Source organism: Gorilla gorilla, chromosome 4 (assembly GCF_029281585.2).
Source record: "Gorilla gorilla gorilla isolate KB3781 chromosome 4, NHGRI_mGorGor1-v2.1_pri, whole genome shotgun sequence".
In the NCBI taxonomy this organism is placed as follows: Eukaryota; Metazoa; Chordata; class Mammalia; order Primates; family Hominidae; genus Gorilla; species Gorilla gorilla.
The window spans coordinates 95,126,966-95,152,385 of record NC_073228.2 but is presented as its reverse complement, the minus strand read 5'-3'; the positions used below and the strand labels follow the sequence as shown (position 1 = coordinate 95,152,385).

Below are 25,420 nucleotides of genomic sequence, written 5' to 3'. Positions count from 1 at the left end.
AGCCACACTGGCCTCTTTGCAATCCCCAGACATGCCCAGCTTGCTCCTGCCTTAGGGCCTTTCCACTGGCTGTTCCCTCCACCAGTAATATTACTTCCGGGATGCTCACATGGCTAACTTTCCTGCCTCCCTTAAATCTTTGCTCAAATCTCATCTTCTCAATAATATTTCTGCCCACCTTCTTTAAAATTGCAGCCCGCATGCTGCTCCCAACATGTGGCACTTCTGATTCTCCTCACTCTGCTTTATTTTTTCATAGCATTTATTATCTTGTTAATGTATCACATAATTAATTATTTTTTCTTTTTTGAACAACTTATCTCTGCTTCATAAAATCCACAAGCGCAGGGATCTAGGATTAGTTTATTCTTTACTTTTTAAAAAGAAACCCAATTAGTTAGAACAGTCTGGTATATAGCAGTTAATAAAATTTATTGATCACATAAATGAAATATAATTGTTTAAAGAGCTAATTCTTTGAAAAGATACTAACAATCTTTGGCATTATTGATCATGAGAAGAAGGAAGGCACAAAAACAATGAGACATAACCTCAGGTATCAGAAAATAATATGACTCATCTTATGCTAACATATTTGAATACTTAGATTATAAACTATTTTCTAAAAAGAACTCTCAGGAGTGGGGTGTGACCTGCCACAGTCACAAGGTTCTTAATCACTAGTAGCTGGTGCTCCAGACCTTTCTCCCAGCCTGGTGACCCGGGGATTTACTTTATGGTGGCTTTCTCTGAAATGCCAAAGCCACCAGATTATTCAGAGTTGAGTGACTCTTTAATGCTGGCCATGGGAACAGGAAGGTTTTCTGGACCATTGCACAGAGCATGGAGAATGATGAACTTTCATCAGCGGATGAGATAGATTGGAGTGGGATTGTATCTGTTAGCAAGTGCAGCAGCATTTTACTATGTTTGAAATCAATGAGACTTACAACAGGCTGGCCTTGGAACACATTCAACAGCACCCTGAGGAGCCCCTTGAAGGAACCACATGGACACACTCCTGGAAATCTCGATTACTCTTCTTGCCTTTTTGGTTGTGGACAATTATTTTTCTAATACCTTACTTACAGATGTTTTTGTTCTTTTACTTGTGTACAAGAGCTGATCCCAAAACACTGAGCTACTGTATCATCCCTATATGATTGGCAGTTATTTGCAATCGCCACCAGGCATTTGTCAAGGTTTCTAATCAGATCAGCAGACTACAACTGATTGACATATAAAATCAGTCGACGTTTTTTCCTTTGATTACAAAACTGCCAGTACTATATGGACTCTGATCACAAGACTGCAGTTTCTTCACAGATCTCAGGAAATTGTGGTGGGGCAGAGGCTTTTCAAAAACATGTGATTAGGGGGTATCTTTATCTGAATAATAATGAATTTTTAGGTAAAGCCTGAGACAGAGTACTACAAAATCATGTTGATGACTTCAGACTTTGGAAGTTAATCTTGTCTGTTATTTGCATTCTTAACTTGACTAAGTACCTGAATTCCTATTCTACTGTGCAACATAGTGATGATTCAGAAATTTTTCCTTTGGGGAAAAAATAAATATGAACATTTCCATTGTGTTAAGTATAAAAAGGTCTACACATGATCATAAAATTTAAATTTTATACAAGATGAAACATAAAAATAAAAAGAACTCTCAAAAGTGACTCAATAAAAATAGAAAACATGGCTAGACCAAAAATTATTGAAGAAATTAGAGTCAAAATTCACCCTACACCTCTAAAATCAATAAAGTTTTACGAGCAAAAGTTAAAGAAATCTTTACACACAAAGAACTCCATCTTAAAAAAACTGTACCATTTCTCTCCACTTCATTTTTTATGTTATCACAATTTAGATACCAAAATACCAAAAACATATGAGAAAGAATCATTATAAACCTGCTTTACTTAGAATATACATGCAAAACCTGAATTAAGTATAATAATTTGAATCCAAGAGTGGACTAAAATAAAGGGTTTATCTAAGCATTTCAAAGACTTTAATATTTGAATATCTATCAATATAATCTCATCATTAGCAGATTAAAGGAGAAATATCATACAACAATTAAAAGAGTATGTTGTTGGTGCAGGGATAAGCAAATGGAACAGAAGAGAGAGCTTACCCACCACATGTGAATAGTAATTTTAGTATATGACAAGTAAATGGGGAAAGATATTACTTAATAAATGCTCTTGAGACAATTGGTTATTATTTTTAAAAAGTAGATCCCTCCTTGACACCATTCACAAAATACATTCCAGATGAATAAAATATCTAAGTGTAAAAAATAAAACTTTAAATAGTTTAGAAAACACTGTAAGAGAGTATGATATTGAAATACTGTAGGTGATTTTTTTAAAATCAAGAGTTAAGGAAAATATTGGTTAATATGACTGTATCAAACTTGAATACTTCATTTGATATACGGAATTTAAAAGACAAGGAAAACTAGAAGCAGATATTTGCAATGTATTTAATTGACAAATGATTATATTCATGAAATAAATAAAATTTCTACAAATCAATAAGAAAAAATAAACAACCTATTACAAAAAATTGTTGGACAACTATTTGAAAGAGCAAGACACCATGTGTTGGTGAAGCTGTGGGGATATGTTTCAACATGGCTGGTTATGTTTAAATTGTTGCAGCCATTTTTCAGAGTAATTTGTCAATGTCTACTAATATTTAAGATATATCTACATGAGGTCAAGCAATTTCATTTCTAGTTACATGTTCCGAGAAACTTTGCACATATGTGTATGGAAATGTATTCATTGAACTACTGTTTATAACAATGAAAAATTCAGGAAAATCTAAATTTCTATCTATTAATAACTAATAGAGAAATAAATTGTATCATATTCATACCTTGACATAAAAGTAATAGTTTAAGTGAGTCAACTAAAGTTATGCATATCATTTGGAATCACATCTAAAACATTATATTGATTAAACAGGCAAATTGCTGAAGGATAGGTACATCTGCATAAATTAATTTTTTTTTTGAGACGGAGTCTTGCTCCATCAATTAATTTTTTATGTAGTTCATGAAGAATATAAAAAGATAGATGGAAAAAATATACACCAACTTTCATAATATGAAGGAGTAGAATGTGGAGTGGAATTGTACATTTGATACATTTCTTTGTAAAAACCCTAAAGAAAAAAGTTCTGATGTTTTGGCCAGGTGTAGTGACTCATGCCTGTAATTCTACCACTTTGGGAAGCCCAGGTGGAAGGACCACTTAACTTGGGAGTTCAAGACTAGCCTGGTCAACATAGCAAAATCTGTCTCCATGTAAAATAAAAAAAAACTTAGCCAAATGGTGATGTGCACCTGTAGTCCTAGCTATGCAAGAGGCTGATGCAAGAGGACTCCCTGACCTCAGGAGTTCAAGGCTGCACTGAGACATGATTGCACTACTGCACTCCAGCCTTGGCGACAGAACAAAGCAAGACTCTATTAAAAAAAAAAAAACAAAAAACAGAGTCTAGTGTTTTCACTTGGACTTTGGCTCAGACATGTTGCGTGTCATGATAAATCTGCCTGGAACAGATTGTGTTTAAAGAGGCTGGTCCTTGATGGTAGAGATGTCTTAAACTGGAGGAGGGCAAGATAGTGCAGCATGACTAGGATAGATCTAGCAAATTACATAAGTCTGGTCATGTGTAAATGGGCGTCATTACTGAGAAAATATGCTTAGGGCAAGGTGTGGATTGGGCCGGACAAAAAAGAGCAAAGTGAAAAGATATCAAGACCAACTTTAAGGATATCAAAGTAGGCCTGAAGTGTTTTGTAAATATAGCCAGGAGTAAATAAGCAATCAGTCAAGAAAGAACTGTGAGGCAGATCTTGGTAAATGCAATTTTCTTTCACAAACCAGGACCATAATCCAGGGCACCTTTGCTCCTATGGGGTCAGGTCCTCTCTCTGGGTTTATGGGGATAGCTGGATATGAGGGAGAAGAGGGAATAGTGGAATTGGTCCATTGTTTCAGGGATTTTGGTAGGAATTCTTTCCTAAACCATGACTCAGATGACCCCAAAGGAGGATTCAGAAGCAGAAGCTCTATTCTTTGCTCATAAATCTATCTTATCTACTTCTTTTATAAGAAACAACAGCAGAGAAAAGTTGAAGTTCAGCCATTCATTGATTTAAAGAATTAAAAAAAAAGAAAGAAAGAAAGAAAAAGCTGGACCTGAGTAGTGAGTGGGTCACTTGTGTCTTCCAGCATACAAAGCCTACTATTTAAGAAATCCTGATTTGGAAAAAAATTCCCTTAGCAACAAAAGAAAGTCTGCTGGCTTGGTAAAGCTTAGAAACCAGCAGGCTCTTTGCAAAGTTCATCTCAGATTCAGTATTTATACTACCAACAATTATTGTCAATAAATTAGACTTACTATTGTACAACACAGGAAAAAGCAATGCTCCTTGTTTATCTTTGGCCGCTGTTCACTTTTAGCTCTGCTGTGGGAAAGAGAACTCAAACAATGCTAAGCTTTCCCTTAATGAGATCCTGATTAGATAGTCTGGACCAATGTATAAAGCATAGTACACTAAAGCAGGAGAACAAAACTGAACTCTTCATCACCCCCTGCCCTGAAAGCAAAATTGTCAGTTCATTCCAGTTTGCCTTCAGCACAGAGCAGAGCCATCTCCTCAGTGACTGCCCTCCTTCCAGAGTGCCTGTCCTAACTAGCCCAGTAGCCTTTTTGACTTTCCTTCTTATGCTGTTTCCATATCTTTCAATGTTCTGGGCTGGCCTTGCCATCTTGCCAACCAAGGAAATACACTCACTGTATCTCACCTTCTCAGTATTGCAAATGAACAGAAATCACCACTGTAGGCATTGTAAAAAGTTTGAGGGATTTAATCTACAAGTTTTTAACCTGTAGGATGAGGAGTCCAGGGATTCCATGTTAGATTATCAAAGAGGTTAGCAACCATTGTTTAGTCCATTATTTGTTTTATAGATTAGAAAATGAAGAACTGAGAGATTGCTCCTCTCCTCTAGTTAGACAGTGTGTGTGTGTGTGTGTGTGTGTGTGTGTGTGTGTGTGTTTTGAGACTGTGTTTTGCTCTGTTGCCCAGGCTAGAGTGCAGTGGCACAATCTTGGTTCACCGCAACCTCTGCCTCCTGGGTTCAAGAGATTCTCCTGCCTCAGCCTCCTAAGTAGCTGGGACTACAGGCATGCACCACCACACCTGGCTAATTTTTGTATTTTTGGTAGAGATGGAGTTTTTCCATGTTAGCCCGGTTGGTCTCGAACTCCTGGCCTCAAGTGATCCGCCTGCCTCGGCTTCCCAAAGTGCTGGGATTACAGGTGTGAGCCACTGCACCAACCTAGTTAGACAGCGAGGACTAATTTCTGGTTCTGTGGGTCTCGGATCCTATTCTCATTGCAGTATAAAAGCTGAGGTTAGCTTATCTTTACGAAGACATTAATTCTTACTTATTTCTTACACATTTTAACTGAGGCCCTCAGTGTTACCAACTTTTGTTACCTGCCAGGTCTTTTTGGCACTCCTCCAAAATCCACTCACAGCACAAATGGCTCTGTCGCCTCTGAGTTCAGGAATGCTCATGTTCAAAGTGTCATGAATCCTCCCTAAGAGCTTCCACTTTCCCTCCATAACTGAAATCCAAGGAGGTACCAATCCAAAGTCATGTATACTTAGTAGTGTGTACTTAATTCCTGATGTTCCTCAATATCAAGAATAGAGGTTAAATCTTGAAATTGTTCACTTTTCAGGACTGTGTTGGAATGTAGGGAAAGGGAATTGTACTTAGAAGAAAAATATTATTTCATAATTAAATCGCAGGATTTTAGAATGGAGGCTTAAGTAATATTTACAAAGCAATAAAGCAGTGAAATGATCTTTGGCTTATTTTTTTGAAAGGCATTGTTTTATGCCTTGCTCAAATGAAATATTTCATATTTCCTTTCTTGGCATCATGCTATTCAGCTTTAGAGCATTTGCAAATATTTAATCTTGTTTGTAAGGCACAGAAGTTTCATAAAGCTTAACAGAACCATGGCCTAATGGTTCAAAGCACTGACTTTGGAGCAGGTTCATGCCAGCTAAGCTGTGTATTGCTGGCTGTGGGACTTTGTATTAATTGTATGTAATTTTTTTGTACCTCAGTTTTCTCATTTTTAAAATGGGGATGGTGATGATAAGAGTACTATGAATTTCACTGTAGCACTGAGTAGTAAGCACTTAAGTATTACCGTCATTATTATTAGATGGCATTTTCTTGGTTATTATCTCAGCAATAAACTGTGCCTAACTCTTCAAGTCTGTCACTCTTGCCTTGTTGAGAACTGAGATGCTTTCACGTGTTGAAGCTCACCTGCCAAGCTTATTCTTAACAGTATATTCATAGTTTCTGGATTGATCACAGTGAAACAACAGTAAAACAGCTTTGTTTCACCTCCCTGTTTCAGTTATCAGTGAAGGTAACTAGAATAAATGCAATGGAAATGAAAATGTGTGGGTTTTGAGGCCCTTTTCACTGTTGCTGATTGGTGATGCCCCTGGTTCCCAGGCTGCCATTCTGAGTGTGCAGCAGAAGGGTGGGGAGACGGGTACTCTACCGGCTATGTCTTTTGCCTGTGGCAGTCTCTTGGGAGATCAGCTGAAACAAATTGTTTTATCTGACAGCATGCCCTTCCTTTATGTCTCACAAACAGAAAAAATGATCTTTTCTATTAAAAGTAATTATATCTGTTATTTCACCTCTATGCCCACAAAGGTCATTGATTTTTATACTAAATCCCATATGCTTTTTGGGTAGTAGTTATGCATCTACTTTGATAATTTGTATTAAAATGCTCAACTATCTGGCTTAGATAAGACATGGCCTAAAAAAAAAAATCTTCCTTTTGCCCTTAGGCAATATTATTGCTTCTGTAACATGCTAGCTCCTGACTTTGCCCCTTGACTACTTGTGTGATTTTTATGCAAGTTATATTCTGCATGGGGGAGGAGGTGGGAAACTGTGAATAAGAGAAAGAGTAAGTGGAAAACAGAACAGAAAAGCACGGAAATGTTAGAGGGAAGGAGAATTATGCAGAAGAGGAGTTATACTGTAATTAATATGTGGCAGGTCTTTTGTGATGATGGATTCAGAGTGGTCTCAAGGTTGCCAGTGTTGGTCAGAGAAGCTTGCTATAGGTAATCAACTTTCCTAGTCTAAAGAGAGCTCAAAAAGCTGCAGTTTATAACCAATGGAAACTCTAAAGCCTTTTACCCTGGCACAATTCCCAGGGAAGTCGATGGGGAGACCCACTGGCTATGAACACCATTCTGCGCAATTTGATGCTTTTCATTTGGTAGAATTTTGTTGCCAAGGCTATTGCATCAAGTTACCGAAATCTTAGTGGATGTAAATTTTCTCATGTGTCACTTAGCCTGGCAAGAAATTTAAAGGGCATGCCTTCTACTGAAAAGAAAGATTTAACTTTAACCCATTAAAGCAATAAGCCGCATTCTAAACCCTATGGAGAACACTCATGCTGTAGTTTGTATTCTGAGAGAACAAAGTAACTTTTTTTTAACAACAAAAAAATTTTTATGGAACCCTGGATCGTTCATTCTGGAGTATGCCTACGATCAGGGGCATTTTTGAGGGATTAGGAATTTTACTTTGTATTTTTAAATCATTTTGTGTAGTTCAGTTTTGTAAAATGTGTGTGCAACTGAGCACTGCTTTTAACTGAATCCCAGAAGAGAAACAAATCAATGCTGACTTACAGAGGATGTAAACAAGGGTTTAATGTTTTTCAAATCCTAAATGTTGGCAGAGTAAAGACAGTAGTTAATAGAGCAATACTTTAGGGTTTATTAACCTACTACAATGATTCAGGCATACAGAGGCTGCTTGTGTTTCTAAAACAGGATATTATTAACATGCTTCCTTTCTTCCCTTAGGCCGAAAATGCCCAAACCTTCAATTTCATTGTCATTCTCCTCTGCCTCAAAGTCATCCAACACTAGACAGGGTGGCCATACAATGGAAGAAATGGCTAAGATCACCGAGAATCAACTGAGATAAACAGATGTTACAGGTGTGAGTGTTTAGAAAGGAGGAACTCAATCCTGCTGCACATTAGAATCAGCTGGGGAGATTTCAGAACCTACTCATGCTTGGCCCCAAGGCCCTAGGTGCAGAAATTGGTTTAGGATTGGGCCTATGAATTAGTACTACTTTTAAAAAGTTTTCCAAGTGATTCTACTATGTACTCAAGTTTGAGACATAGTGGTTATTTAAGATGAAAAATACGAAAAGATGAACTTGAGAGAACTGAGGTTCAGTTACACGTAGGTGACAAGTTACTATATATTAGTTATTACATTTAGGTCCTAAAAATAAACAAAAATAATATTTTAGAAGCGTTTTAGTGATACTCCCTGTTTTTCATCTATCTCTTGTCAGTATAGCCACTCGAATTTTCGAAAAAAGAAATGTAACTCCAACAGCCTTGCTCATGGCTTCAGGAGAAAGCACTGCTAGGACCCTGAGTTCCCTGCCCATCAAGCCAGCCCTGGAGCTTGGGTGGCCCAGGATCTTTTTGCCATTCTGAAACAGAAACCATGGATGGGGATATGGTGTATTTCCAAACCTGATACTAGAGAGCATTTCCAAATCTCTTTCACCCAGTATTCTGGCAACTAAACAATTCAGGAAAAGAAACCCTAACTCAAAAACCAAACAAAAGAAAAAGAGAGCACATACATACCTTTTCATTTGAATATACAGCAACAACTTTATCTCCAGTATCAGGTATTTGCTTTCCTTTCCATTCCCACTTTATCACCTCACCTTCCTCACTTCCTTATACTATAACAAGGACCTCCTTGCTTTTCACCTGGGCTCTGGTATCTTACCCCTAACTCACCTTGTGAATAGCTGCAGATTAATCTTCTTACTCCAAGTACATAGCACTTGTATAAAACTCATTGTTTAGCTACACATTATGGTGTTTTGAATCACAAGAGTGTTTTTAATATATAAGCACTAGCTTTATTAACTGTAAAAATTCAATATACACTTGTTTATAAAGAAAGGTTTCTGTTTAAGCATCAATTTTCCATTAAGATAATTAGTTTTTATCTGTGGTATCTTCAATGGGGAAAAATCAATCATTTCTGTTTTAACCCACACACAAAAATAAGTAAGTCCTGAGACAACTGTGGGCTTCATAGTTATCGAAAGATCCACAGGATCCCAAATGTCCTACCCCAAGGCCCTAGGACTTCACACCTAAATTTACTTATTTTTAGCTCTTGTGTCTCCTTTAAATATGACATTTTAAAATAGCAACACAGAAAGCTGCAGGCTAAAACTGTAACTTGTAAACCTGTTGGAACAAATTCATCCCTCACATTAAGGGAAACTAAATTACATATTCATCTCCCCCAAATTGTTTCCCCACAAGTAATCAAGCTTATCTGTGACCCAGTTTTAGTTGTTCATGAATGGGGGTGGGGTTCCACAAACGCACGCAGTGGTAGCACTTGAAAGATTTATGAGCCTGTAAATGGCTGTTAGCCATTTCAAGTAAATACAGGCCAAACCGAACTCTTAGCTGTCTGCATTTAGCCTTGATTACAGGAGTTACACAAATAAGACTACAAATGTATCTAGAACTTAGAAAATTGCCTAGATGCTTTTCTTTCCATAAACCTTAAAGCACAGGGAGTAGGTAACCTACTGAGCCTCTGAATCAAATGTTTTACTAAAATATTTTTTCCTGCCTATTTTTATGGCAGCAAAAAGCCATAGAGAATTTTTGGAGTTCATACTAAACTCTCCCTGATGATAAATTTAGTGGTCTCACCATTTGGGCTCCACTGACACTATGAGCAGTTGGATGGACCTAAGCCTAAGTCCGGATTTAGCACAAATACTAGGTTTACTCAGTTATAAATTCTACTCATGAAGATCTGTCATCATAGATTCTAGATTACATTGATAAATACACTGGACAGAATCTGCTACAATTGAATCTGGCAGATAAAGCTAGAAAAAAGACAATGATTATGCTATTTTAACTAGTTCAAAATGAAATTGTTTGGAGGACTGTGATTAGTAACTATATCAGGTATTCCACTGTGTTTTTTCAATTTCAAAAAGTTTTCAAGTTGCATGCGCTATCATTTGTTTGTATGATTTTAGAATCTGTGTCACTATATTGATACTCTCGATTGCCGCTTTTCTTGACTGAAGACTACGCTAATATGGTGCTGACCCATGCTTACAGGTAGGCAATCAGTTACAAGCTGACAGTCATTGGCTGTTTCTCGGATGTATATCTTTGCTCACACGAAGCAGCTAGATCTGAATTCCAAATGTTACAGCTGTTCTAGATGCAGACATTATGATACCTTCTATCTAGGCACTACTCTTCTTTTGAAATAAAATTCATATCTGCCTAGGTATTTCCTCAAAAGCCAGGACAAGGATCACTGTGTGTCTGTGCCACACCAGAAACAATAATTTAGGGGTGCAATCAGACTGTATCTACCTGCTGCTATCCTTTCAGGACAGCCAGATACCTCTATTTGCACTTCCTTGGTAAAGATTCACATGAAAGCTGATGAGATGGGACAGGACTATTTCACACAGGAAATGTGGAAGATAAGCAGTCTCTAACCTGGTTCACTGTGTGGGCTTAATTAGGTCTCTTATTCTTTTATGGGCACAGAAATTATTAGTCTCAGCTTTGATTTCCCCACCTAATATAAATAAAACTGAGCTCATTAAACCATTTGATCTGCTTCCAGCCTCTCAAATTGGATTTTCTGTGCTTAACTTTGTAAATACAACATCGTGAGGAAATTGGGAGAAAAATAATACCACCAAAGGAAAGACAGTAGGCTAGGCCTGGTATAGAACTCAAGTCATATCTTACTTGCTGGTAAGTGAAACTGACAACCTAATGCCATTTTACATTATAGCTCTTCAAAAATATCATTTGTGACAGTTGTTACTGACATTCTAGAAATAATACAAAAATGAGGTTAGATAAAATATTTTCCTTTAGCAATTCAAAGTTCCAACAATAAGTTAACTGACTTTAAATAACTGCTCTTAGGATCCAAAGCATTGATTTGTGTCTGTCTCTGATATGGAAAGATTTGCTTTAAATTCCTACTGAAATTTGAAAACATATAAAAAGGCCTTAAGAGAAAAAGTAAACTCTCATTTACGTATTAGCAAACTGGGAATGAATAAGCTTGAAAGTATTCAAACTTAAACATATTTCAAATGAAATGACATTCAACGAAAATACTTCTTTTATTTGAATTGTGTACAGGTAGCACAAGAACTAACTGGTACTCAAAGTCAGTACCCCTTAAATAATATTTCAAAGATTTAGATGTCAAAGCAGTGGTGTTCAGTAGGCTTAATATCCTTTAAAATGTCTTCTGCTGGTTCATTCCTCTTCCAGTGTCTTCCTAGTGTCTCAATTTCTATCAAGCTTGCACGCCTTCCAACTGAGATGCCTGCACATTCTTCAGCCTTAAAGCCATCTTGATGGATATGAACAATGGCAGTGGGTCTTTCACACATGCTTAGCTCTGTCTCACAGTCTGCAAATGCTGGAATGGATTCCAGGCAATGGCGTGATTGAAAGAACACAGACAGTCCAGAGTCAAAGACCTGACTCTGTCATTTCCTAGTGATGTAACCTGGTGCAAGTCATTAAGGTCCCTAAGTTCTACTCTTGACCTGCAAATTTAAGATAATAGGACCTCATCTGTTATGAGATTCAAGTGAGATAATATACGTGAAAGTACTTTCTAAAATGAAAAGTCATATGTAAATGGAAGCTATCTGGCAAATTCTTTTTTCTGTGATCAGCTGATTAAATAAGATAGGCCAGTGAGTGTGTCAGCACTAAGAAAGTTACATAGTTTAGAGGGTTGAGAAATGGAACTGGACACATGTTAGATTCTTAGCCCTACTCTTTAGGATCAAGGCCAGCTTACAAAAGCATACACCAGTGGTAGCCTGACAAGAACAATTGCTGGGACTTACTCAGAAATAATGTAAACCAGTTAACTTTATACGGAGAGGAGCATCACTTGCCATCCATGGGGAAGAAATAATAGCCAATATGCCGTAACTATAAGCCTTAAAAATTAAAGTTAGAAACACTATATTTCTTCTAAAACTTTCTTAAACATGACATACTTTAATCACTAAGGCTTTGACAGGCCCAATTATTGGGTGAAAATTTTAACATTCTAGCTGCTCAAACAATTATACAGGGAGAAAGCATGAGACCTGGGGGTGGAAGACAGACAGAGAGTAGGAAATAGTTAAACAAATGAATGAAAAATGTTCTGCACCAGAATAATTAGATTTCACTCTACACATATTTAAATAATCATAGTGAATCTGAAGAGCTAACGATGTGGAGAAATAGAAAATAATCATTTTTTAAGGGTCATGTGCTCAGATAGCAGTATTTTCACTAACAACCAGTTTGTTTGAATGACATCTATCACCGAAATCCCAGGAATTTAAGGATTAAAAAATAATTACAAAACAGTTTCCAAATCATCAGACTTTTATGAAAAAAGAGGGATCAAGTGGCATCATATCCAATTTTTTTCCCACAGAAGAGAAATAACCAAGTAAATTAATGTACAGCAATGTTCAAAGCTATTACATCTGTTGCTGTTAGCCGAGGGCAAGAAGAGCTGTCTTAATGTTGGTCTCACTTTGCTCTAAAGTATAATAGACTCATCAAATAGTATAAGTCTTAAGGTAAGAAAAAGTGGTTAAAGGTGTTCTGGCTAAAATGATCATCCATACCAGATTAAAGGAGACAACAATCACAAAGGTGAATGCACAAAAAGCCCACTGCTACTTTCCTTACTACTTACTAATTATGGTGTACCTGTGTAACAGACATAGATGCTAGTTGCCAGTACGACATTTATTCCCTGTTCTTCTGGTAACAGCAGTTTAGAATTTCCTTTGAAATCCATGTGATTTCATCATAACTGACCTCATTCTTCCCTGCTTTTGCTCTAGCCATGGGCATATGACCTGGATAATCAATGTTATCTGCTCTCCTATCCACAATGGTAAGTTCAGGGGTGGATATTGAATCCATGCAGCCAACAGGACTCCTATTTAGAACTTCTGTTGGAACTGTTGAAAAGAGAAACTATCTTTCTTCTGGACTGGTAGGCTGAAAGGATGAGAACCTGAAGCCACCAGCCATTATGTTGCCACCCTGAGGGAGGCATCTTACAGTGATGAAATGACCGATTTCTATAACACCGGCTCAACACCTAGATGGTGAAAGTCAGAATGCTGTGACATCTTGAACCTCTGAATTCAGCAATGATTGAAGCCAGTCATTCGCCGACAACTTACTTAAGCTTTAAGGCTTAAGCCATGGCAGTTTACACTGGATTTCTGTCATTTGTATTAGCATGAATCCTAAGTTTGCTTCATCAAATATAGGGATATTTATTTATTGAATCAGTATAACTCTGCTTTAGAAGACAGCTTCATAAAGGAATCCAAATGTGACTATTTAACAAAAGGATTTAAGATTAATTTCTTTATTTGTATGAATGTCCAGTTGCATTTTCCCCTTTAGCTGACTTAGGGCAAACATGGTATGCAAGACTTACAAGTTTCTTCTTTTTAGAAATGCAAAAGTTGCCTTTCACACCTAAGAACCCAAAGCAAACATTACTTGAGGTCAAGATACTGTGTAACATAAATCTCAGCTTTTCTTTCAACACCTCTCTTGAAGAGGCTCTGCCAAAACCTCTCTCCCACTATGCTGCTATGTAAATCTCCCATATCCAGTTTACCAAAGGCATCTCCCATGGAATCTCTGGCCAGGTCCCGGGACAGCAGAAGGAACTGTTTGAGAAATTCATCTGGAGCTGAGCTGTCTGGAGCTTCAGTTAACTCCACATATTTAAGGGCAGGGAGAATTGCAGTCTAGGAAGACCCCCTGGGATTGCCTGTAGGACATTCATCTTTCAGAACAGACAAGGTCAGAAGAGAGAAAAGATGCTCAGAGACTTTCAGAAAAGGTATTTCCTTCCCTTTCAGAACCAGGTTCTTTATTAGGTCTCTGTATATCGTTTTCTTTTTCTAAGTGAATATAGAAGATCCAGCATGTACTTGTTAAAAACATAGTAGGGTAGATTATGAATACTCTCAATATAATATATTTGTTTTACATTCTTTCAGAATATCATATATACTTTATACTGATGAATATATAAAATTATAGTTTTCTGTTAACAATTTAGTTATGTTGACTGATTGGAAGTGATTCTTTTTGTTCTAGGTCCATAGCTTTCAAACCTCAACCTGCATTAGAATCCTCTGAGGACTTGTTCAAAGTGCTGACACCCAGGGCCCACACTAGAACTGAGAAATAAGAATCTCTGTAGGAGACTAGAAATCGAAATTTTCTAGTGATACAAGTCACCTGGAAACCACACACTGGAAAACATTGTCCTGGGGGTAAATTCACATCCAAGGGCATACATACATTTGTACCTTATTAACTCTACTTAACAACAATTCACATCACTGGTGACATGTCTACATCTTGATGCTTTTATCATAAAATCCTATTTACCAAGAGGCACAGCACAGAGTTCCAAAGAGCATGTAATAATTGCTCTGACTGGTTGTTTTGTCTGCAATCACCCCCTGTATTCATGCCACGGGAGGATAAAGTGTTCCTGACTCACTGCTGAAGTAACAGCACAATATAAACAACTTCAGCTCTCCTTCAGATAGGAAAGCAAAAGACATTTCATAGACCCCCACGGATCCACTGGTACATTTTAAATGGAAAATTTATCATTTTTTTTGGTGCTTATTTTATACTTTCATTTTGAACATGGAATTACAAAGAAGTACTTGCTGTATTATCTTTCACATTAGAATACATTCTGCCAATTGTGGTCCAAATGTAGTTCATGTGGTTTGGCAGCTGGTCAATCAGTATTGCAAGACAGAACAGCACCTCTTAATGAAAAATATGTCAAAATTGAAAGTTTAGCAATAGTAGATTGAACAAGGCTCTTCATGAGTCACATATATCCATTTTGAAAGCCATGCTTGTAGTAAGTCATGTTTGAAATGTGTATCAATTCTTGTGGACTGCTTGGTACTACTGAGTGCAATGGAACAATGATTTCATAAACAGTTCTCCCATTGGAACTCTTCAGTTTATATCCTGAATATCCCTAGGTCTTCCAATCATATTACAGTCTAGATCAATGTTAAAGTTCTCTTCTCTGTTTCTCTGTTCCCTCATTAGCTTCCTTTTTCATCCCTGTACTTTCTCTTTTTACTAACACCAAGGATTAATATCAGGGACTACTTTTATTACTGTATCTCTAGTGTCTACTAGAGCAATTGGCACATAGAAGGTGCTTAAAAAATATTTATTGAATTGATGAACAACAAAAAAATGAACTAAATGACTTTCTTTTCTTTGGTCACATTATCTTTTATTCCATTTTAACTTAGTCTATATCCTCAAGCTGGAGCAGGTGAGCATCATCTCTGATTTTCACCATTTGCCACAGGATACCTAAAATTCATCAATCTGACCTTTGGTAGGCTTATAGGATTGCATGTCTGTTTCTTCTACTAATGATGCAGAAGACAGTGAATGGTTTTCATGAAATATTGGCCAGCATTTCCCCTACCTCCAAAGTCCAGAGGTTTTCTTTGTAATCAATAATCAGCTTAAGGAAGTTAAGACAGAAAAAGAGACCAAGTAAATGACCTGGGTCACAAGTAATTTTTCTCTGCATTTGTTCACATGTGTGTGAAGCTTACAGGGACTGAGAACTAGGATGGGGGCTAGAGTGTGTAAGAACAAGGACCCTCCAGGGTCTGGTAATTTCTAAAGAACTTCCTACCACACAATACCTGAAACCAGATAATGAATAAATCCTTAAAAAACACAAGATATTGTTTGTCATTGTTAAGGCATGGCATGGTCCAAATCAGCCAATTAAAGGCTGATTAATAATTTAAAAAATATAAAAATCTTCAACTAAAATTTCACATCCAGCCAAATTAAGCTTCCTACATAAAGGAGAAATAAGATCTTTTTCAAATAAGCAAATGTTGAGGGAGTTCATTATCATCAGACCTGCCTTACAACAGATCTTGAAAGGAGCACTAAATAGAGAAAGACTGTTACCAGCTAATACAAAACACACTTAAATACACAGATCAGTGACACTATAAAGCAACTTCACAAACAAGCCAGCATAATAACCAGCTAACACCACAATGACAGGACCAAATCCAAACATATCAATAATAACCTTGAATGTAAACAAGCTAAATGCCCCATTTAAAAGGCACACAGTGGCAAACCAGATAAAAAAGCAAGCCCCAATTGTACTCTGTCATCTCACACATAATGACACTCATTGGCTCAAAAGAGAGGGATAGAGGAAAAATCTACCAAGCAAATGGAAAACAGAAAAAAAGCAGAAGTTGCGATTCTAATTTCAGACAAAACAGACTTTAAACCAACAAAGACTAAAAAACACAAATAAGGGCATTAAATATTGGTAAAGGTTTAATTCACCTAAAGGACCTAACTATCCTAAATATATATGCACCCAACACAGGAGCACCTAGGTTCATAAGACAAGTTCTTAGACTTTAAACCAACAAAGACTAAAAAACACAAATAAGGGCATTAAATATTGGTAAAGGGTTTAATTCACCTAAAGGACCTAACTATCCTAAATATATATGCACCCAACACAGGAGCACCTAGGTTCATAAGACAAGTTCTTAGAAACCTACAAAGAGACATAGACTCCCGCACAACAATAATGGGAGACTTCAACATTCCACTGACGGTATTAGATAGACCATTGAGGCAGAAAATTAACAAAGATATTCGGGACCTGAAGTGAAAGTTGGACCAAATGGATTTGCTAGACCTCTACAGAACTCTCCACCCAAAAACAACAAAATATACATTCTTCTCATCGCCACATGGCACATACTTTAACATCTACCACATAATTGGACATAAAACAATCCTCAGTAAATGCAAAAGAACCACAATCATACCAAACACACTCTCAAACCACAGTGCAGTAAAAACAGAAGTCAAGACTAAGACAATTGCTCAAAATTGGCTTACATGCAATTACATGCAAATTAAACAATATGCTCCTAAATGATTTTTGGGTAAAAAAATGAAATTAACAGAGAAATCAAGAAGTTTTTCAGAAGTAATGAGAACAAAGATACAAAATGCCAGAAACTCTGAGACACAGTTAAGGTAGTGTTAAGAGGGAAATTCATAGCACTAAATGCCCACATCAAAAAGTTAGATAGATCTCAAATTAATAGTCAAACATCACGATTCAAATATTAGAGAAGCAAGAACAAAGGAACCCCAAAGCTAGCAGAAGACAAGAAATAACCAAAATCCCAGCTGAACTGAAAGATATCAAGACACAAAAAACCATTCGAAAGATGGAGTTGGTTTTTTGAAAAAATTAATAAGATATATAGGCCGCTAGTTAGATTAATAAAGAAGAAAAAAGATCCAAATAAACACAATTAGAAATGACAAAGGGGATGTTACCACTGCCCCTCACAGAAATAAAAATTACCATCAGAAACTACTACAAACACACCTTTGCATACAAACTGGAAAACCTAGAAGAGATGGATAAATTCCTGGACACATATACTTTCCCAAGACTGAATCACGAAGAAATAAATTCCCTGAACAGACCAATAACAAGCTCCAAAATTGAGTCAGTAATAAATAGCCTACCAAACAAACAAACAAAAAATGCCCAGGACCTGATGGATTTACAGCCAAATTCTACCAGATGTACAAAGAAGAGCTGGTACTATTTCTATTGAAACTATTCAAAAAAATTGAGGAGGAAGGACTCCTCTCCAACTCATTCTATGAGGCCAGCATCATCCTGATACCAAAACCTGGCAGAGAAACAACAAAAGAAAAACTTCAGCACAGTATCCTTGATAAACATCAATGCAAAAATCCTCAACAAAATACTTACAAACCATATTCAACAGCACATCAAAAAGCCAATCCACCATGATCAAGTAGGCTTCAGCCCCGGGAGTTCTTTAACCTCCCTGGTTAGCTGTATGTCTAGGGGTGTGTGTGTGTGTGTGTGTGTGTGTGTGTGTGTGCGTGTGTGTGTGTGGCAATTGTGAATGGGATTGCCTATGAGGCTACAGTAAGCAAAACAGCATGGTACTGGTATAAAAACAGACACATAGACCAACGGAACAAAATACAGAGCCCAGAAATAAGGCCACATACCTAGGATCATCTGATTTTTAACTAAGCTGACCAAAACATACCATTGGGAAAAGACTCCCTATTCAATAAATGGTGCTGGGATAAATGTCTAGCCATACGTAGAAGATTGAAGCTGGACTGCTTCCTTACACCATACACAAAAATCAATTCAAGATGAATTAAAAACTTAATGTAAAACCCAAAACTATAAAATCCCTGGAAAACCACCTAGGCAATACCACCCTAGACATAGAAATGAGCAAAGATTACATTACAAAGACAACAACAGCAATCTCAACAAAAGCAAAAATTGACAAATGTGATCTAATTAAACTCAAGAGCTTCTGCACAGCAAAAGAAACTATCAACAGAGAAAACAGACAACCTATAGAATGGGAGAAAAAAATCAAATTATGCATCTGACAAAGGTCTAATACTCAGTATCTATGAGGAACTTAAATTTACAAGAGGAAAGCAAACAACCCCACTAAAAAATGAGCAAAGGACATGAACATACACTTTTCAAAAGAAGACATACATGCGGCCAACAGGCATATGAAAAAAGCTCAGTATCACTGATCATTAGAGAAATGCAAATCAAAACCACAATGAGATACCATCTTACACCAGTCAGAACGGGTATTATTAAAAAGGCAAAAAATAACAGATGCTGTCAGGGTTGCCAAGAAAAGGGGACAATTATACACTGTTTGTGCTAATGTAAATTAGTCCAACCATTGTGGAAAGCAGTATGGTGATTCCTCAAAGAGCTAAAAGCAGATCTATCATTCAACTGGGTATGATATCCATAGGAATAGAAATCATTCTATCATAAAGACACATGCATGTGAATGTTCATTGCAGCACTGTTCACAATGGCAAAGACATGGAATCAACCTAAATGCCATCAATGACAGATTGGATAAAGAAAATGTGATACATATACACCATGGAATACTATACAGCCATAAAAAAGAACAAGATCATGTGTTTTTCTTGTGGGAACAAGGATGGAGCTGGAAGCTATCATGCTTAGCAAACTAACGCAAGAAGAAAAAACCAAATACTGCATATTCTCACCTATAAATTGGAGCTAAATGATGAGAACTCATGAGCACAAAGAAGGGAACAACAGACATTGGTGTCTACTTGAAGGTGGAGGTGGGAGGAGGGAGAGGAACAGAAGAAAATAACTATCAAGTAATAGGCTTAATACTTGAAATAATATGTAAAACAACCCCTCATGACACAAATTTACTTGTATAACAAACCTTCACATGTACCCCTGAACCTAAAATAAAAGTTTAAAAAGGAATTAAAAACATATATATAATTATGTATTTTAAACATTTATGAATATACATTACCATGGATCCTGTCTCAAGAGGGAGAAAACTGCTTTTTGTTTTCCACTTTTCCCTCAGCATTGAGCACATTACTTGACACATAGGAAATAAAGAAAGTAATGGGAGGGGAGCTACATAAATGATGATACAAGAAAATATGTGGTAAGTGTCATAAGATGGTTCAAATAAATAGCTATTCATAGGGGAGAGAACCCAGCTATAATGGAAATAAAGCAAGGCTTCTAGAAGGTCATGGAACCCTAAATAATTTAAAGGTCTAAAGAATATGATTTTAATACATTATAAAGGAGAACTGAAGGCAACTTATTAATATAAATGGTATAAGAAAATGGGCAGAGAAAGGAAAGCGTAAGTTGTTCAATGGGGAATAATAACAAGTATTCCAACCAGACTGGAATAAACGGAATGTCTAACAGTTGTAGACCAAGCTGAAAGGTATCCAGGGACCTTGAACACTGGTTTAAGGGAAATCAAATTTTGTTTAGAAGTAAGTAGGAAACCAGCTACCAGGTGAATTGGCAATAGAGGAAGGTAGAACAACTTAGCCCCAGTGTAAAGAAAAACTGAACACGGTTAGCAAGCTATTGAAGTCGTCTGTATTTCAGGTCCTGGATTTAAGCAGTAATAGTGGGAATGAAAAGGAAAGGTTAAATGTGAGATACACTACAATGGTTAATCAAAAAGAAAGGGTAATTTTATTAGCCGTGAAGAGAGGGGTGGGGAATGAAGTGCTCAGATACCTGGGGGAATTTTCAGTATTGAAGGAGATTGTAGCTCATTTCCCAGGGAGATAAGTGTTTTGGTGTAAATGGATAAATTGGTTAATTGCTACTACTATCCATGAAATGCAATTCCAAGCTAATAAAGTAGCTTTATTAACCACGAAACCATTTCTGTTAGCATTGCTTTTTTTCCCCCCCCCTGGCCTTATCAAATCTAAACGGGAAAAGCCTTTGTGAATGGAAAATACTGGCAATGTCGTAAACATATAACTTGATAATGATGATACTAGTTAGAGAAAGAACACAGAAATTTAAATTCACCATTTTCTAGTTTTATAGATTAGAGATGTTGGATATATACACAATGTATTAATATGTTAATACATATAGAGTGTCTACAAAAGTATTCTGAACATCATAATGTTCTAAATAGATGAGGTAAAATGTGGAGTGAAATTCCCTAGAATCTAGGCAGTAGTGCTTGTTTGCCACTTATTAGGGTGAAGATGACTAAATAAGGAAACTGATAACTCTGGAAGAAAGAGAAACAGACACACAACTGTGAAGAGAAGACAAATCTAAAACATCAGAAAAGAACTAGAAATGACATGTTCTTAACTATAAAAGTATTCAAATCCAATTTTTCTTCCTCAGAAAATAAAATAACTGGTAATACAATTTAGTGAAGACTTTACCATAAACATTAACAAAAAGGTTGGATAGTTGCCAAGTTTTTCATCTACTAACTTTAAGGTGCTACTTTTTTATGTCCTCAACATTTTTATTATGAAAGTAGTAAAGCAAGGTTGTGATGAAGACAATCATACAAATCTAAAGCAGAAAGTAAAATACTCCTGATACCCCTTCCCCATCCCATTTCCTAGAGAAAACTACTGCTAGTAGATTGACGTACATTGTTCCATATTTTTTTGCATATTAACAATTGTAACATAAATTGAATTCAATATCTTTCTCTAAGAAATCATTCACTCATCAAATAGTGAGTTTAAGTGCACTATGCTGAAAACCCAAGGTCAAATGATATTGAAATTCTATTTTCAGGGAACTTATAGTTTAGTGGGAAAGAAAGGTAAATCAATTATTACAATACAGCACACAGCACTAAGAAAATATTACTTTGTCTAATAATTATTAAATAAATTTCAAAAATTTCAGAATATTTTCAGAGATTAAGATCAATACAGTTTAAATGAATGAAAAGTGATTCTTAGGATGCAAATTTGATTAACTTATAGAAAATTTACAGAAGGTTTCCACTGTAAGTAGTACATGATTTAGCATTTCAGATAAATCAGACAAATTTTCTTTGTATTATGGGGTGACTGTCATTTAAAGTACTCATTTCCTGGTGGGTTTAATATATGAAAATATCTTTGGCCTAAAACCTTTCATTTCATTTTTGGTCCACTAAAAATTCATCTAAATAAATGAGAACTTGATATCTCTATTTCAAATATTTTAGGACTCAGAGAAAAGCTAAGCTTCTCTTACAATTCATAAATATGCCTGCACAGGCCAAACAAAAGTCAATGAAAAGTCCCTCCAAGATCATCTGATTTCTGAGAACAAGCCTGGTGTTTTAACATAGCCTTTGTGTATAGTTGAGCATTTCCTTTTCTTTTAGAAGATGGATAGATGTGTGCTCATATTTAGGTGATTCTTTTGATCCACCCCAGGAACTGCGTATGAAACTACTGCTTCTCAGAAATGGTGAATTAGCTCATTATTTACTTCTAAGGAAGCCTGTGTGTCATGTTGTAGTTAGCTTTTATGCATCCCCATTCATTTTGTTCCCCTATTAACATAGACTTCCTAACCCGGCCAGTTTTTAGTAATTCATGTTTAAAGACTATTATGTTTGTAATCTACCATAGGCCAATTCTTATGAATGAAATGCTAAGATGATAAGAGTAATTACCAGAGTAACCCTGATCAAGTCAACATTTTTTTTTTTGCTCTGTAATGCCTTAATGGAACTCAAAAATTAAAGCAACTTGTGATGTTTTAAGAAACACATGAAATTTGTACTTATAATTTATATAACTATCCTTAATTTATTGAAACATATTTAATTGTATGTCCTTAATTTTCTGATGCTTTTAGTCTCTCTTTCTCCTTGACTCTAAATACCTGAAGGTCTGTGATAGAATGTTTTGAAATCCAGTCAATTTAGTGTGGTGGATTAGTACTACTTTATAAACACATATTATATAACTTTGGTTCATGACATGACTAATTAATTTCTCTTTAGCTACTGCAAAATAGAAAAAAAACTTACATGGAATTCTTTTATTAAAATCATATTCAAAAGTTACAGCTTTTAGAAAAGAAAATTTCCAATTATTTTTCATTATCTGGTTCTAAATGTCTGTTATAGACAGATATTTACTATATGATAGAGCAAAGATTACAGGTATGAACATTTAGGATAAAAAATAAAATTTATTCTGAAATCTTTCAGAAATATCTAATTTCATCTCATGGGACGGATAACAGTAAGTCATTCTGTTATTCTTGGAACACACTAGAGCTGTATTGTTTGCCTTGTCTTGTTTCAATTGTCTCCAACAGGACCAGTAAGTGCAATCTGAGACTTGTGGCAGAATTGCAATAATGAGTCTATAAGAGTTTTTATCCGAGGAAATCCCAACAATTCTTGATGCCACATCTATTCTCTTTATCATCTGCCTTCATGAAAGATCATTTTGCCCAGATTCTGTGAGTGGAAAGTCATAGTTGCTCCCTTTGACCTCATATCTATACAAAGGAAAATGTCAAGCTTGAAAGAACTCAGGGAATGATCAACAGTTTTTGTGTTACTCTGTGATTTACTTCTATGAACAACACATTTTGAGAATTTTTATGAATTGAAGAGATAGCAAGCTGCATATAAATGCAACAGATTATCTGAGGATAACATCAGTACCAATTTAAGGGTCAGAATTAGTGTTCCTCCTCCACTACAAATATGAATTTTTTCTAGAATCCTCTGAAAATGTCTGTTGTGATTTGTCAATATTCACTTTCAAGGAGCCATGTAAAATACTGTGCTGGGGCTGGTTTGTACTAGCTCTATGAGAACCGATGGTTAAATTTTCAAGAATTTGGTGAACCAGTTATTAAACACAGCCATTACGTAAAATTATACAGGCCAGACATGGTGGCTAACATTTGTAATCCCAGCACTTTCAGTGACCGAGACGGAAGGATATCTTGAGGTCAGGAGTTTGTGACCCGCCTCAACAACATGGTTAGACCCCCTCTCTACTAAAAACACAAAAATTAGCCGGGCATGGTGGTACCTGCCTGTAACCTCAGCTACTTGGGAGGCTGAGGCACAAGAATCACTTGAACCTGGGAGGCGGAGGTTGCAGTGAGTTGATATCATGCCACTGCACTCCAGCCTGGGTGACAGAGCGAGACTCTGTCTCAAACAAATAAAAAAATAAATAAAATTATATAGACTTACAATTAAGTAGATTAAAAGCAAAGGTAATAAATACTAAAAACTCATGACTTCTTAATTATTTTGCTACATTTTATTATTATTCATGCATCTACTATATCTATCTGGTAGAAATGCCCCAGAATAGTGTGCCGTATGCATCTCTTTCCAATTCTGTGGTCAGTGATTCTCCATTGGTAGTTTGGAAGCTACCATGTTGGGAGCATTTAAAACACAGAAATTAACTGATGCTCCAAGTCAGTTGTCTCCTGACCACGGAAGTCAGCTGTTAAACATTTACCAGCACAACACTGTCAGGATAGGTTCCTGGATTACAAAAAAGAATGAGACATCGCCTTTATAAATATTATGACCTAATATTTATTTATGAGAGATAAATATTTGACTGTAAGATATCTTCTAAATGATAAAATAGGGGTTAAAGGCATTAGAAAAGAAGAAAGAGACACAATTAATTTTGCTTTAAGTGTCCTGAGGACGTGTCATAGAATAACATAGAATAATAACCTTTGAACTAGACCTTGAAAGTTGAGTAAAAAATCATTTGGCAGAGATGGGAAATGCTCTTCTAAAAAAAAGCAAAGGGCGAAATAGGAAATAATACTATTAGTAGTATAATTGAATATGTACACAGCAGTGTTTCTCAGATTTTTCCACTTAGAAAAGTGGCAAAGAACGAACGGGTAATTCTGGTGATCTGAAGTTGCAGCTTTAAAAGGCCCACTGCTAAGATGGAGTTTCTTTGATTTCTTCTGTTTCATCCTAAAAATGCATTGGAGTTTCCCATTATCTTTCTTATGTATTTTCACTTGCGATATGGCTCTGTTCTCTTTTCCGTCTCAACCTCTCTGCAAGGTAGGGGGAAGTCTTTCAGTACATCAAAATACTAATACTTAAAGCTATGAGAGAAAAATCAATATTATCAAGAAAAACATTTGTATTTCTTATATATGCTCTGTTCTGAGGATATAAGGATTCACCAGTAACCTTTCAAAATGGAGACAGAAATGGGCATCTTTGTCCGTGACCATAAGAGGCAGTAGCAGGATGGAGTAGGACCCAGGGGAGAGAAAAGGAAGTAGGTAGGGAGATCAAAGGAGGAAAAGAATGGAATGAGTCTAAGCACTGAAGGCTACACTATGAGTATATGTTAAAAAACATTTTGTATTAATTATCAGGAGCCAGTAAAGTGTGGTCTTTCTTGTAATGAACCAGAGGTAGATGTACCATGAAGCTAATGAAGCTTAAGTGTCAGGGCCACTCATTTGCATGGCCCCTTCCAGGGTCAGGAGTGGCCCCAGCAATATGTTCAACTGGTCAAGATTTTTTGTTAAGTTTGTAAAACTAAGATATTTTAATTACGATTAGTTAAGGCCACTGTCTTTTCAATCCCAACTTTCCTTCTGGCATAACCGCTCTTGCATTGGGTATATTGGAATGACTGGTAATTTGGGATGTGGTTAAGGGGAAGTTCAGATGAGATT

At 36.3% G+C, this 25,420-nt stretch overlaps 1 protein-coding gene and 1 pseudogene across 7 annotated transcripts in view; one reads left to right on the top strand and one right to left on the bottom strand.

Annotated features, from left to right (window-relative positions):
- ADGRV1 (adhesion G protein-coupled receptor V1) overlaps positions 1–25,420 on the bottom strand; it is a 596,887-nt gene that overhangs the window by 131,976 nt on the left and 439,491 nt on the right. The window lies entirely within an intron of this gene.
- Positions 737–1,244, top strand: LOC115934695 (lysosomal enzyme trafficking factor-like; annotated as a pseudogene).